Source organism: Phodopus roborovskii, unplaced genomic scaffold, assembly GCF_943737965.1.
Source record: "Phodopus roborovskii unplaced genomic scaffold, PHOROB, whole genome shotgun sequence".
NCBI classification, from domain to species: domain Eukaryota; kingdom Metazoa; phylum Chordata; class Mammalia; order Rodentia; family Cricetidae; genus Phodopus; species Phodopus roborovskii.
The window spans coordinates 67,909-80,720 of NW_026125289.1; positions in this window are offsets into that span (position 1 = coordinate 67,909).

The window sequence follows — 12,812 nt, forward strand, 5'->3', positions numbered from 1 at the left end:
AGCCCAAGCAGGCCTTGAACTCATGGTCCTCCTGCATTGGTCTCCTGAATAACTGGGATTACAGGCTTGAGCTACGAGGCCCAGTTTAATGAATGTTAAGTGAACCCTGTGAACTAAGTAGTTTAAGTGACATATGACATTAGGCTCTCCGCTGTCTGTGAAGCATCAGCCCCTCCTAACATGATACTCAGTGGAGTTGCTGCTTCTAAGCTTGATGCCAATCTTGGTTTTGTATGCTAAGCTTGCAGGATGGAAAAGGATGAAAATTCTTCATCAAGAGTTCACAAAGTGCCAATGAGACTATTCAGTAGATTAAGGGACTTGCTGCCAAGCCCAAAGACCAAGGCTCCATCTACCTCATGGATCCACATGTGGAAGGAAAACTCCTACAAGTTTCCTGTGATCTCCACATCTATACCATGTTATGAATGCATCCACATACCATGCACACAAAATAAACATAAGTTTTTTTTAAGTCCACAAGGAAGCTCTGATATCTGTGCTTAGACTGTTACCCAAAACAAATAATGGTTTGTCTTTTTTTTTTTTTTTTTTTTTAATATCAGAGGATATGTTAAGAAAGTTTACAGAGTCACCTATGTTGGCAGGAGTGAGCCATTCCATTTACTCAGGAAGCTAAGGCAAGAGAATCATTTGAACAGTTTATGACTAGGTTGGGTAAGAGAGTTAGACCTAGTTCAAACATTTTTCAGTGATGGTGGTGGAGAGATGATTCAGCAGTTAAGAACACTGGCAGCTCTTCTAGAGGACCCAGGTTCAGTTCCCAGAACTCCGATTCCAGGGATGACACCCTCTTCCAGGTGTTGATGTAAGTTTTCTGACCCAGCAGGGATCCCACTGCCCTGGAGCCCCAAATAAACACACAGAAGCTATATTAATTATAAAGCTATTGGCTGATGATTGGGGCTTCCTATTGGTTAGCTCTGTCATAATATTAACCAATTTCTATCAATCTACATATTGCCAGGAGGCTGTGGCTTGCCTGGAAATGCCCTGGCATGTTGTTACTCCTTCGGCAGCATTGCAACTCTGCCAGAACCTGTCTACCTTTCCCAGAATTCTCCTCATCTCCTAGCTCTGCCTATCTTCCTGCCTCATGGGCTGAACAGTGTTTTATTCATCAACCAATAAGAGAAACATATACAGAGGGACATCCCCCATCATCTCTTCTTTTCTGTCTAAATAAAAAAAAGGGTTTTAACTTTAACATTGTAAAATTATATATAACAAAACACTTATCAAGTAAGAACTATATTTAACAATATTTAGTCCATTAACATTTGGCAAAATTTATTTTAAAAAAAAACCTTATCATTTATCCTACTTTTGTGAGTCTAAAGTTTTATATGTAATTTATCTTTTATCGTAACTAAGGAAAACTATAACCATAATTATCTAATCAGTCTTTAGCTCCATCAAAGACCTCAGAGGGATAATATATAAACTCTAGAATTGACAGAGACATATCGCTGCCTGGTCAGTCACCCAAAGTTCCTCTGTAATGTTGGAGCATCCATCTTGAGCCAATTGGCCATAGTGTGTCTGGAAGACTCCTCAGCAAAGCAGTAAATTTGAAACTGTCCCACCTATGTTGGCAGTTTGTCAGTCATTTTTCTGTGTGTCCTGCAGAATGTCTGGCAGACTCTTCCATGAAGCAGGAACCCCTCATGACTATCCCATTTTGTTTCAGCAGTCACTTTCCTGTGGGTCCTGTATGTCCAGTTGGGACAGCATACAGTCAGACAGTCCAGGCAAGATCAGTTTTTTGCCCAAATAGCTATTTCTGCCATGTCAAAGGCAAACTCCACACGAATTTCTTCTATGCCCATCTTCCTCTCTGAAGTAATTGGTTTTATCAAGAGCAGTTGTGTCTCACTGTCATGAAAAACCCTAAACCATTTTAAATGCCATGTTCTGTAGGTCTTTAAAATGTTTGAAGAATATCTATCTCAAAGACATCTCTGTATATCTAGAAAACCTAACTAACCTAACTGTGAGTTTTGACTATTATTGGTGACTACACATAATCTGAATCTGTATTTAATTATATATTACATTTTTAAATGAGCTATATAAACACAATACCTAAATAAGAGGAAAAATATACATACAACAAAATTGACCTTAAATTTGTACCAATAAATCAAAATCCATAACAATACAAATTATTCATTTCTATATCATATCCCCCTTTTTTTCTTTAGAAAGAGATTGGTTGTGATCATTAACCATTTATAACCAACCCAATTTAAATTTATAAACAATATTTGGGAATTTGGGTGTCGTTCTCTCCAAACTGCTTCCTGCTGCTTGGGAATGCTGTCTATACCATGGGGATCCTGAGAAAACAGAAACCTGGCCAAATTCTGCCTGCTTTGGCTGCTTATGCTGAGTCAGGAAACCTCAAAGGAGTCTCTGCTTGTCTTTAGCAAAACAGAGCCCATGCAAGAAAATGCTGCTACCAAGAAGCCTGGCTTGTCTCTGTTTTTTTGTTTTTGGAATTTTTTTTTAAGTTTTTGTCAGGTTCTACATGGAAATTACTACCCTGATTGTTGGCACCATTTTGTTGAGGTAAGTTTTCTGGCTCGGCAGGAGTTCCACTGCCCTAGAGCCCCAAATAAACACACAAACACTCTATTAATTATAAATCTGTTGGCTGATGATTAGGGCTTCTTATTGGCTAGCTTGGTCTTAATTATTAACCCACTTCTATCCATCTCCATATTGCCATGAGGCTGTGGCTTACCCAGGAATGTCCTGGCACGTTGTTACTCCTGGAATGTTGTTACTCCTTCGGCAGCATTGCCACTCCGCCAGAGCCTGCCTACCTTTCCCAGAATTCTCCTCGTCTCCTAGCCCCACTTAACTTCCGGCATCTTTGGCTGAAGAGTGTTTTATTCATCAACCAATAAGAGAAACACATGCAGAAGGACATCCCCCATCATCCAGGGTTTTGGTTACCAGGCATACATGTGGGACACAAACATACATGCAGGCAAAGCATGCACACATTTGAAATTCTTACTGAACTAAGTTTGCATGTGCAGAGCCTGACACTGAAACAAATCTAGCATCGCCCCCAGACATGGGAGTCCTGGGATTCGAACTCAGATTGTTAGGCTTGGTTGTCAAGTGCCTTTACCTGCTGGGCCACTTTGCAGGTCACACTCACAAATAAATATGTAAATGTAAAACTAATGCTTATATTCTGGAAATCACTGGAGGATTCTCAAAAAGCTGAAAATAAAACTCCCTTATAACCTACCTATACCACTTGTTAGCATTTGCCCAAAGGTCATGACATCCCACTCCACAGCTGTGTCCACTGCTTCTCTAGTCACAATAGCTAGAGATGTCCTCGAACCAACAACTGGATAATGAAAATGTGACACCTATACATTATAAAATTGTATTCAATTGTAAGAAAAATGAAATCATGGACTTTGCAGGTAAATGGATGGAGCTAAAAATGACCATATTGAATAAGGTAACCCAAGCACAAGAAGAAAACCATTGCCTGTTCTCTCTTATCATAGGTTCTGAGCTCCAGATCTTCAGACATGAGTACATATCCTGGAGTAACTACAGAAAGCAGCAAAGTAAAAAGAGAAACCATTGCTGGGCTGTAAATGTGGGAAACTATTAGAGAGGGGAATAGCAAGTATGCTGGGGAGTTTTATGTCAATTTGACACAAGCTATTGTCACCTGAGAGGAGGGAGAAAATGCCTCCAAAAGATCAGGTTGTAGGTGTGTTATAACTAAAGAAGCCCCATTTTATGCTAGGCATCCATGTTGGTACCCACCAACCATTTGTCTCTGATTCCAGTCCCTGGAAGCTGAGTCCCCAGTAAGCCTGGCTTAGTGACTCCCACCCAGAAATGAAATGTACAGTTGTGACTATTTGTTATGATATGACTAACTGCTTTTTCTTTTTCTTCTTTCCTTCCTTCCTTCCTTCCTTCCTCCATTACTTCATTCCTTCTTGTCTTCCTTCCTTTCTTCCTCTTCCTCTTCCTCCTCCTCTTCCTTTTTTTGCTTTAGTAAATTGCTTATACAGATAACTAAAGGTGGTTTTGAGTTGCCTTATCCACTTGGCAGAACAGAACAGTTTTTGCTTGCTTACATAGATATTGAGTATCTTTCTGTGGTTTCTCTCTTTAAAAGCCCTTCCATACTCTCCTTCATGGCAATCTCAAATTTGGTTCTGAGATTGTTCATCCTTTTAGTAGTTAATAAATAAATATTTTAATTACAATTGAATTGAGCCTATGGGTTTTGGTTTGTTGTTGTTGTTGGTGGTGTTTTCTTTGTTTTTTTTTTTTTTTTTTTTTTTTGTTTTAGTCTTGTTTGTTTTTTCATTTCTCTATGTAGCCCTGGCTGTCCTGGAACTCACTCTGTGGGCCAGTCTAGCCTTGAACTCACAGAGATCTGTCTGCATCTGCCTGCCGAGTGCTGGTATTAAAGGCATGTGCTACCACTGCCCAGCCTGAGCCTGTGGTCTTTTACCAGGAGTCACTATCTCTTTAACAGTAGGCAAGCCTGTAGGTCATTTTCTTAATTAGTGATTGGTAGGGGAGGGTCTGACCCTTGAGGGTGATGCCATACCTGGGCTGGTGGTTCTGGGTTCTATAAGAAAGAAGGCTGAGCAGACCAGAAAGAACAAGCCAGTAAGCAGCACCCCTCCATGGCTTCTATATCAGCTCCTTCCTTCATGTTCCTTTCCTGACTTCCTTCAGTAATGGACTACGATGTGGAAGTGAAGCCACTTAAACCCTTTCATCTCTGAGTTGCTTTTGGTCATGGTGTTTCATCACAGCAATAGTAACCCCAAGTAAGACACCAGTGTACAAGTGATCTGATAAAAACGTAGAAAAAAGGGAGGCTGTCATTAGAGAAGAGGAGAGAGATAAATATAAAAGAATGAGGGGAGAGGGTAAAATAGATCTATCTGAAAAGGCCATAAGGAATCATAGTATTAACTGTTCAAAAAAAAAAAAAAACCTATGATATACATGCATGCATGCATGCATACATACATACATACATACATACACATGAAATTTTCTTATCTGGGTTGACAACACTTTCTCCAAAACTAAAGACTACCTAACAAAACCCCCAACAGCAGACATGGAAACCCTCCTTTGAGTTGTTATTCAGGTTGTTCAAAAGAATCAAACATACAGCCCATTGCTATTGCCTTTGGTTGCCCCCTAGAGGTGGAAGGTAGGTTCTTATTGCTAAAAACACCATACTTTAGAAACTGGGCCCAAAGTCCCCCTGAGCTCCTACTGGCTGAAAGTCTCCTCCCTGAGGACTAGCTTTACTGGTACAAGAAGGCACCATACACGCTTCCAAAGGAGGGAAGCCACCTACAGTCCTACCCAGCTATGATGTCTATCGCGACAAGACCAGCACAGCACTATAACTCTAAGGATGCAGCACTGGCACAAATACCTGGACAGTAACAAACAGCCTTTAATTGGACTTAAGACCATCCAACAAGATGGAAACTATGCCTGGTACTGAAAAATCTAGCCTAGCACCCAGGCCTAGTGAAGCTGTGGGTCTTGCAGGGAGAACCTATAACCACCACTTTACTAAACCAGTGTACCCCCAACAACAACCTAAATATTTGTCTTTATCCCCACAGATAAATATAATCCCCATTCCTCAATGGCAGCCCAGGTATGGCATCACCCTCAAGGGTCAGACCCTCCCCTACCAATCACTAATTAAGAAAATGACCTACAGGCTTGCCTACTGTTAAAGAGATAGTGACTCCTGGTAAAAGACCACAGGCTCAGGCTGGGCAGTGGTAGCACATGCCTTTAATACCAGATGGAGGCCACTATAGAAAAGTACAAGCAAGAGAACTGCAGAGCTATGGAGCCCAGTACCAGTGGATGCATCTACAAAGCAACTCTCCCACCTAAGGCTCAAGGAACATAGTGGAAGGGCCGGTGGAAAGGTTCTAAGAACCAGAGATCAGGGAGATTGCTATGAGATCATGTCTCCTAGCAATTTCAGATGCTACACCCATAAAGTCTCACCAGCATGACTGCCTAAACAGTAGCTGACCAAGGGCAACCATGGACATGCTAAAGCCGAGGGAGGAAAACCAAGGAGGCCCCAACCCTACCCAAAGAACTACAGGAAACTAGGATGCTGAGAGTAGGAGAAATAGTCTTCCCCAGAGAAAAGCACATCCATTGGTTATACAATACCAGACAGTCTCCATATGTACTTTTGCCAGTTAGTCTGGTATGAGGATCTTGTTATGTGTACATCGAACCGGTTGCTACCACCCTCTCATAGCTAAGATGGTTTCTGAATTGCTTTGATTACATTTTAAGATCTAGAACTGCTTTTGTTACAGCTCTAATTCAGCAATTGTATTCTGTTGATCATGTCAATAATTTATTCAAAAATGTTTCCCTTGCCCTTTTTACTCAGGACTCGTAGATAGAATTAATGTCTTTGAAGAAGCAATTATATATATGGGAACTCAAATTCAAAATATTAAAGCTAGAATGACTACAGCTTGCCATTCTGGATACAAATGGATATTTATTTATTTATTATACAGTGTTCTGTCTGCACATATCCCCTGCAGGCCAGAAGAAGACATGGGATCTCATTATGGGCGGTTGTGAGCCATCATGTGGTTGTTGGGAATTGAACTCAGGACCTCTGTAAGACAAACTAGTGTTCTTAATCCTTGAGCCATCTCTCCAGCCCCATAAATGGATTTGTATTACCCCCTTGCCTTACAATGATTCAGATGTCTCTTGGAAACACATTCAGGCACATATGAAAGGAATTTGGAATAACTCAGATTTCAATATGCATATTAATTTATTACATGAACAAATTACTGTAATTTCTCATTCACATTTAAAAAATATCATCACCAGAACAAGTTATTCCTAGGCTATATTCTTCACTTACTACTTATGTTTCTGAAAAGAACTTCTGGTTCTTTATTATTCATTTGAGTATTGCTATAGTAACTTTCCTTATTTTCCTTATTTTGTTCCCAGTCCTCAGCTGACAACTACGTCACAGACTTTACATGGTTACTCCTGATATATGTGAACTTCATGTAAAAAAAATAAAAAAGGAAACTGCAGAAGCCATGCTGTCACCCTTGGGAAAGGCACATAGCTGTGTTGCAAATGGAACTCCTTAGATGGTAAGGCCCTTTGGACAGTCCCATCCATTTGATAAGGACCTATATATAAAATACTGCAAACTCCTGTGCTGATCTTAGGGAGCTCATGGTATTCAGGTTTTTCTAAATTTTGCTGTGCTTAATCCTATGGTAACTCTTAGTTTTTCTTTGTTAGTCAATGCCTGAGTTTATAGAAAAATTACATTTCTCAGATCTGTTACAAAAACCAGTATCTCCAGTTGTCCCTGGATGCCTTTCAGTCATCCTGAATAAGCAGGAGGAACTCACTAAGATTAATGATTATTGCTTATTCAATAACAAAAAAGAGATAAATATATTCCAAAGAACTTAGGAACCAAGACAACAATTTCTTAAAAGATGACATTTAAAACTTTATAGGAACACAGAAGGAAAAAGAGATAGACCATGATAGGTCAGACATTTCTCTGGCTCCAGGATATGAACACTCAAATACTTTTCCAATATCAACGTATCAATAAAGCAATCTAAAACTCCTAAAGAAAAGCACATGCGGAAATGTTCAGGAAGCATAAAGAAACTTAGTCTCAATAAAGAGTTAGGTACTAATCATTACTATTTTGAGAACTTATAAAGAATAGGATTGTAACTGCAATCCACATAATAAAGGTGAAATACAGATTAACTGGAAACTGGTATACACCTGAAAATGATGCTCTAGGTGGTATCACAATGTATTTAGCAGATTTCACATTGTTAAGAATTAATCACAGGGCTCAAATCTCTTACTTTGTAACCACATGTTTGCTGCAGGCTAGGGCACAGTATGAATAAGATGCACCTAGCTAGATATTAACATTTGGCTTGCTATATAATGATACAGGGTAAAGGTCAATGGTGTTCAGGGAGTGGGAAAAAAGAAGAGGAACTAAAATATTAATGATTCTTGGAATATGATTAAAGAGAAATGATTTGAAACTTCTCATGCTTGAATGCATTAGAATTTGTATAAATAAAGATGGCCTAAGCTAGCCAGGGCCATCAGTTTGAAAGACAACAGGTGGTCAGACTCTTCACTTTTCACTGACTTCACACATCCTTCCTGTGACACAAGAACCCTGCGGCAGGAACTACAGGCAACTAAAGACTGCAGAGAGGAGAATTAGTCTTCCCCAAGGATGAGCTCCTTAACTGGTTGCACAGTACCAAGTTGTCAGCCTTGAAATTATATACATACAAGCAACATTAGGCTGAAACAGCAGGTTTTAATTTACATATTTGTGTGTGTGTATGTATGTATGTATATATATGTATATATATATGTATATATATATATGTAATAATCAAAGAGAGGGGGGCCATGAATCTGAGATGGGGAGTATGTTGAGGGGTTGAAGGAAGGAAAGGGAAGGGGGAGATTATGTAATTATACTTTAATTAAAACTTAAAGAAATAAAAAAAAGGAAAAAAGCATGAAAAATAATGATTTTCATCCACTAATTAAAATGACTGGAAACACTTGTTTTTGGTGACTGTTTATTCCTCCTTTCCCAGAGGCTAAGGAAAGCAAAACAGAAAAGAAACAACTGTAGGTAGTGAGTTAGCAAACATTTTTGAGTTTGTGTGTGTGTGGGGGGGTAGTTTTTTGTTTGTTTGTGTGTTTGTTTGTTTGTTTTGACATGATCTCATGTAGCCTAGGCAAGCCTTAAACTGAACAATTGTGCTACCTTAGTCTTTGGAGTGTCATGCATGAGCCAACAATCATGATGACTAGTTTTCTATTTTTGATGTGAGGGACAATTGATCTTTGATCTTCTATCACAGCCAGACCTGTCCTTCTCCGTACCATATCCAGCTTTTGAAGCTCATTTTGCTCCCCAAACTCCCATACTCCCTGCACTTCTGTGCCTCCTACATTCCTGCATCCCTGTGTCCCGTGCTGGGATTCGCTGGTGTCTCTGCAAATCACAATGGAGGTCTCCCTGGAACGTCTGCCTGGCTGTACATGTTCATAACAAGGCATAGCCATGTAGCTCTCAATTTCCACACCTACAATCAGGGTTTGCCAAGTAATCAGGAGAGGGGAACAGGTGGCCTTTTGTTGGCCTGTCCCCAGATGTCAAACTGTTGATTTGAAATATTGTTAACCCCTCAAGCCCAGTAATACAGAGTTTACTCTGAGCCAAATACAATAGCCCATGGCCTGGAAAAAGGACTTAGGTAGTTTCAGGTCATGGAAATGGTTATATGAGCTCCATAGTCACAAAACAAAAAACAGTCATTATTTACTGTTTGCCAAATGCTTTGGTGGGGACATCAGTAAAGTAGATAACAGCAAAGAGGAGACATCTTTGCCATAGATTTTGGATGTTATCTAAAGATCATGTTAGTTTTGGGATTGATGGACGCTAGTATCTGCTAAGAATATAGTCCAAAGGTTTTTCTGAATAGTCAAAAGGATGTTGTGTCAAGAACAGAAAGCTGGTAATTAAGGTACTAACTCTGTAATTACAAGTAGGTAACAAGTGACTGTTATGGGTGATTAATGCTGGCTCAAGATAAATTTTGCTCTAGATCCACAACATTGTAACTCCATACTCATGAAGTTCTGGTCTTCAGTGTAGGTATGGGCTGTCTTCTGTGGAGTGCCCCTGAGGACTTTTCATTCAAGGATGATTCATAACCGAGCAGAGTTGGGCTGGGAATGAAGCCCAGTCAGTAGAGTATGTGGCTGGCATATAAGAAGTGCCACGTAAAAACTGGGCACGGTGGTACACAACTGGTAGAGACAGAAGGATGCGGAGTTCAAGACCATCCATGGCTACCTACAGAATTTAAGGCTAGCCTGGGTACATAAAATCTGATCTCAAAAAACTTAGCAGATGGTCTGAGGTTATAAACCTTGTGGCTGAATTCAGGCAACTCAGGAGAAGGAGGTTGTTTGGGACTATATTTGGAAGTAGATTTCTCTGATTCCCATCCCTTTCCACGTTGTATCATAATGGAGCGTTTTAGGGTAGAAGACCTGGTTGCCAAAGCCCCCGCAGGCTGGATGGACCACGTGTCCTGGTAGCCAATAAAAGAGACAGTCATGATAGAAAACAGAGATTTACTCAACATTCTGGCAGAAGAACAGATGCAGGGGTCCCATGAGTAGAGCTCATCTTCACTGCACATGTGCTTTGTGTTTTAGCAAAGGAAGAACTGGGGCAGGATAAGTAGAGGTATCGCTGAGTCTGCAGCCCTCGTCAGGGCATGGTTGGCATCATCACTGTCTCCGCTCTGGATCTGCTAGGTATTCCAGAGTGCTTTGTAGTGCTCAAGTCAAGCTGGTTCTCGGGAGGTGATTTTATCTGCCCCAGTGTACCTCACCCCTCCAGATAATTGCCTCCGTCAGGGGTTGGGTCCTGTCCTACCAGGTTTTACTGTTCTCTGAATCCAAGGCGACTGTGGATTTATGTTAGTGGTTTCCTTTGTGCCCTGAAAGGGGGTGAGGCAGTTGGGTAGACTACTCTGCTTGAGCGATTGGCACCAAAGCAGAATGAAGGCACTGGCTGAGCTTCCTGCTGAGCAGACAGAATGGAGGCGGGGCTTCCAAGCTCTCCTGCTTTAGTCAATTCATGCTCGCCATCTCATGGTCGCGCTCTTCAGCAGAAGTAGCCTCTGGCTTAATTTTAGTTAAATACATCTGTGCGTGAGTATGTACACATGAGTGCAGGTAAGTGCAGCAAGAAGAGGGCTCCAGGCTGGAAGGGCGCTGGAACTCGAGGTTCAAGCAGCTTGTAGGCGGGGTCCTCTGGAAGAGCAGGTTAAGAAACCACTTAGCCATCTCTGCAGCCCTCAGAAAAGCAGCTCTTAGTACCAGGTATATAGCATTGCCTCTTTTCTTTACCCCAACTGCTTCTGAGGAGGCTGTGTTGGGTTGGATGTTTTCTGGGTTCACCTCCAAAGTTAGGCAGCTATGGACAGCAGGGGACAGTGTGAGGTGCAGGGAAACTCATGACCTGTCCATACTGTCATATGCCTTACACCTCACCCCTTCAACATAAGCTTCTGACTCAGACATAACCTTTGTCTCTCGTTCCTGGGATTTTTCTTTTCCAGTTTTTGAGGACAGATTCTTTGTTTGTTTTTTTCGAGACAGGGTTTCTCTGTGTAGCTTTGGAGACTGTCCTGGAACTCTCTCTGTAGACCAGACTCTTTGAACTCACAAAGATCCTCCTGCCTCTACCTCCTGAGTGCTGGGATTAAGACAGATTCTTATCTAGCCCAGGCTGATTCCTAACCCATTATGTAGTTGAGGATGTTCATGAACAATATGATCCTTCTGCCTTCATCTCCCAAGAGCTGGGATTGCAGTCATGTCATCCTCAGGTTTTTCTTGATCTCCAGACAGGTGGCAGCTGCCAACGAGAAACATTAGAACAAAGGGTAATGAGTTAACAAATTGCCTCATTTGTATATATCTTGCCTTTAATCCCAGCACTCAAGAGACAGAGGCAGGCAGATCTCTGTGAGTTCTAGACCAGCCTGGTCTACAGAGCCAGGACAGTCAGGGAACTACAGAGAAACTGTGTCTTGAATAACAAAACAAAACAAAAAATATAATTTTTGGCTCCATAATGAGTTCAAGACCATCCCAGGGTATGCAAAACTATCAGGGAGAAAGAGACAGGGGGAAGAGGCAGAGCAAGCTAGTCCATGCTGCTACATTGGGAAGAGGAATCAATTCTTCAGGATCACTGGCATCTACTTTATGTTTATTTCTTTTTTTGTTTGTTTGTTTTGTTTTTTGAGACAGGGTTTCTCTGTGGTTTGGAGGCTGTCCTGGAACTAGCTCTTGTAGACCAGGCTGGTCTCGAACTCACAGAGATCCACCTGCCTCTGCCTCCCAAGATTAAAGGTATGTGCCAACACTGTCCGGTTCTATATTTATTTCTTTAGCTTGGCCTTTTCAAATGATTTGTTTTGTCTGCATTTGTGTGTATACACACATGTCCATGTACAGGTGTCCGCAGAGGCCTGGAGACAGAGTTAAAAGCAGTTGTCAGCCTGATGTGGGTGATGGAAACTGAACTCAGCTTCTCTACAAGAGCAGCACCTACTCTTAACTGCTGAGTCATCTCTGCAGCCCCCATTTTGGTCTTTTTGAGACAGGGGAGCCTTGACCTCAAGCAGTCTTCCCACTGATATTGCAGGGGTGAACCATCACACTGGGCTTGAACTTCATAAATTTGCATAGAGAAAGAGGGGCTGAGAATGTACCTCAGTTGGTGGAGTGCTTGTTGAGTATGCAGAGTCCTGGATTAAATCCCTGGTGTCACCACAGTTGGACATGATGTCACACACCTGTAATACCAGGCATAAGGTCATAAAATTAAGGTCATCCTTGACGACAGAGTGAGTTCCAGACTAGGCTGGGCTATAAGAGCCATCTCTAATTAAATCAAAGCAAGAAATAGAAGAAGTGAAGTGGGCTGTTCGGAGGGCTTGCTGGTCTTACAAAAGAGGATCTATATCAGGTGCTCACAACCACCAGTAAGACTAACTCCAGGGGATGCAACATACTTTCCTGGCTTCTATGGACTCCCCCATATACGCGGTGCACGTGTGTGTGTGCGCGCACACACACACACA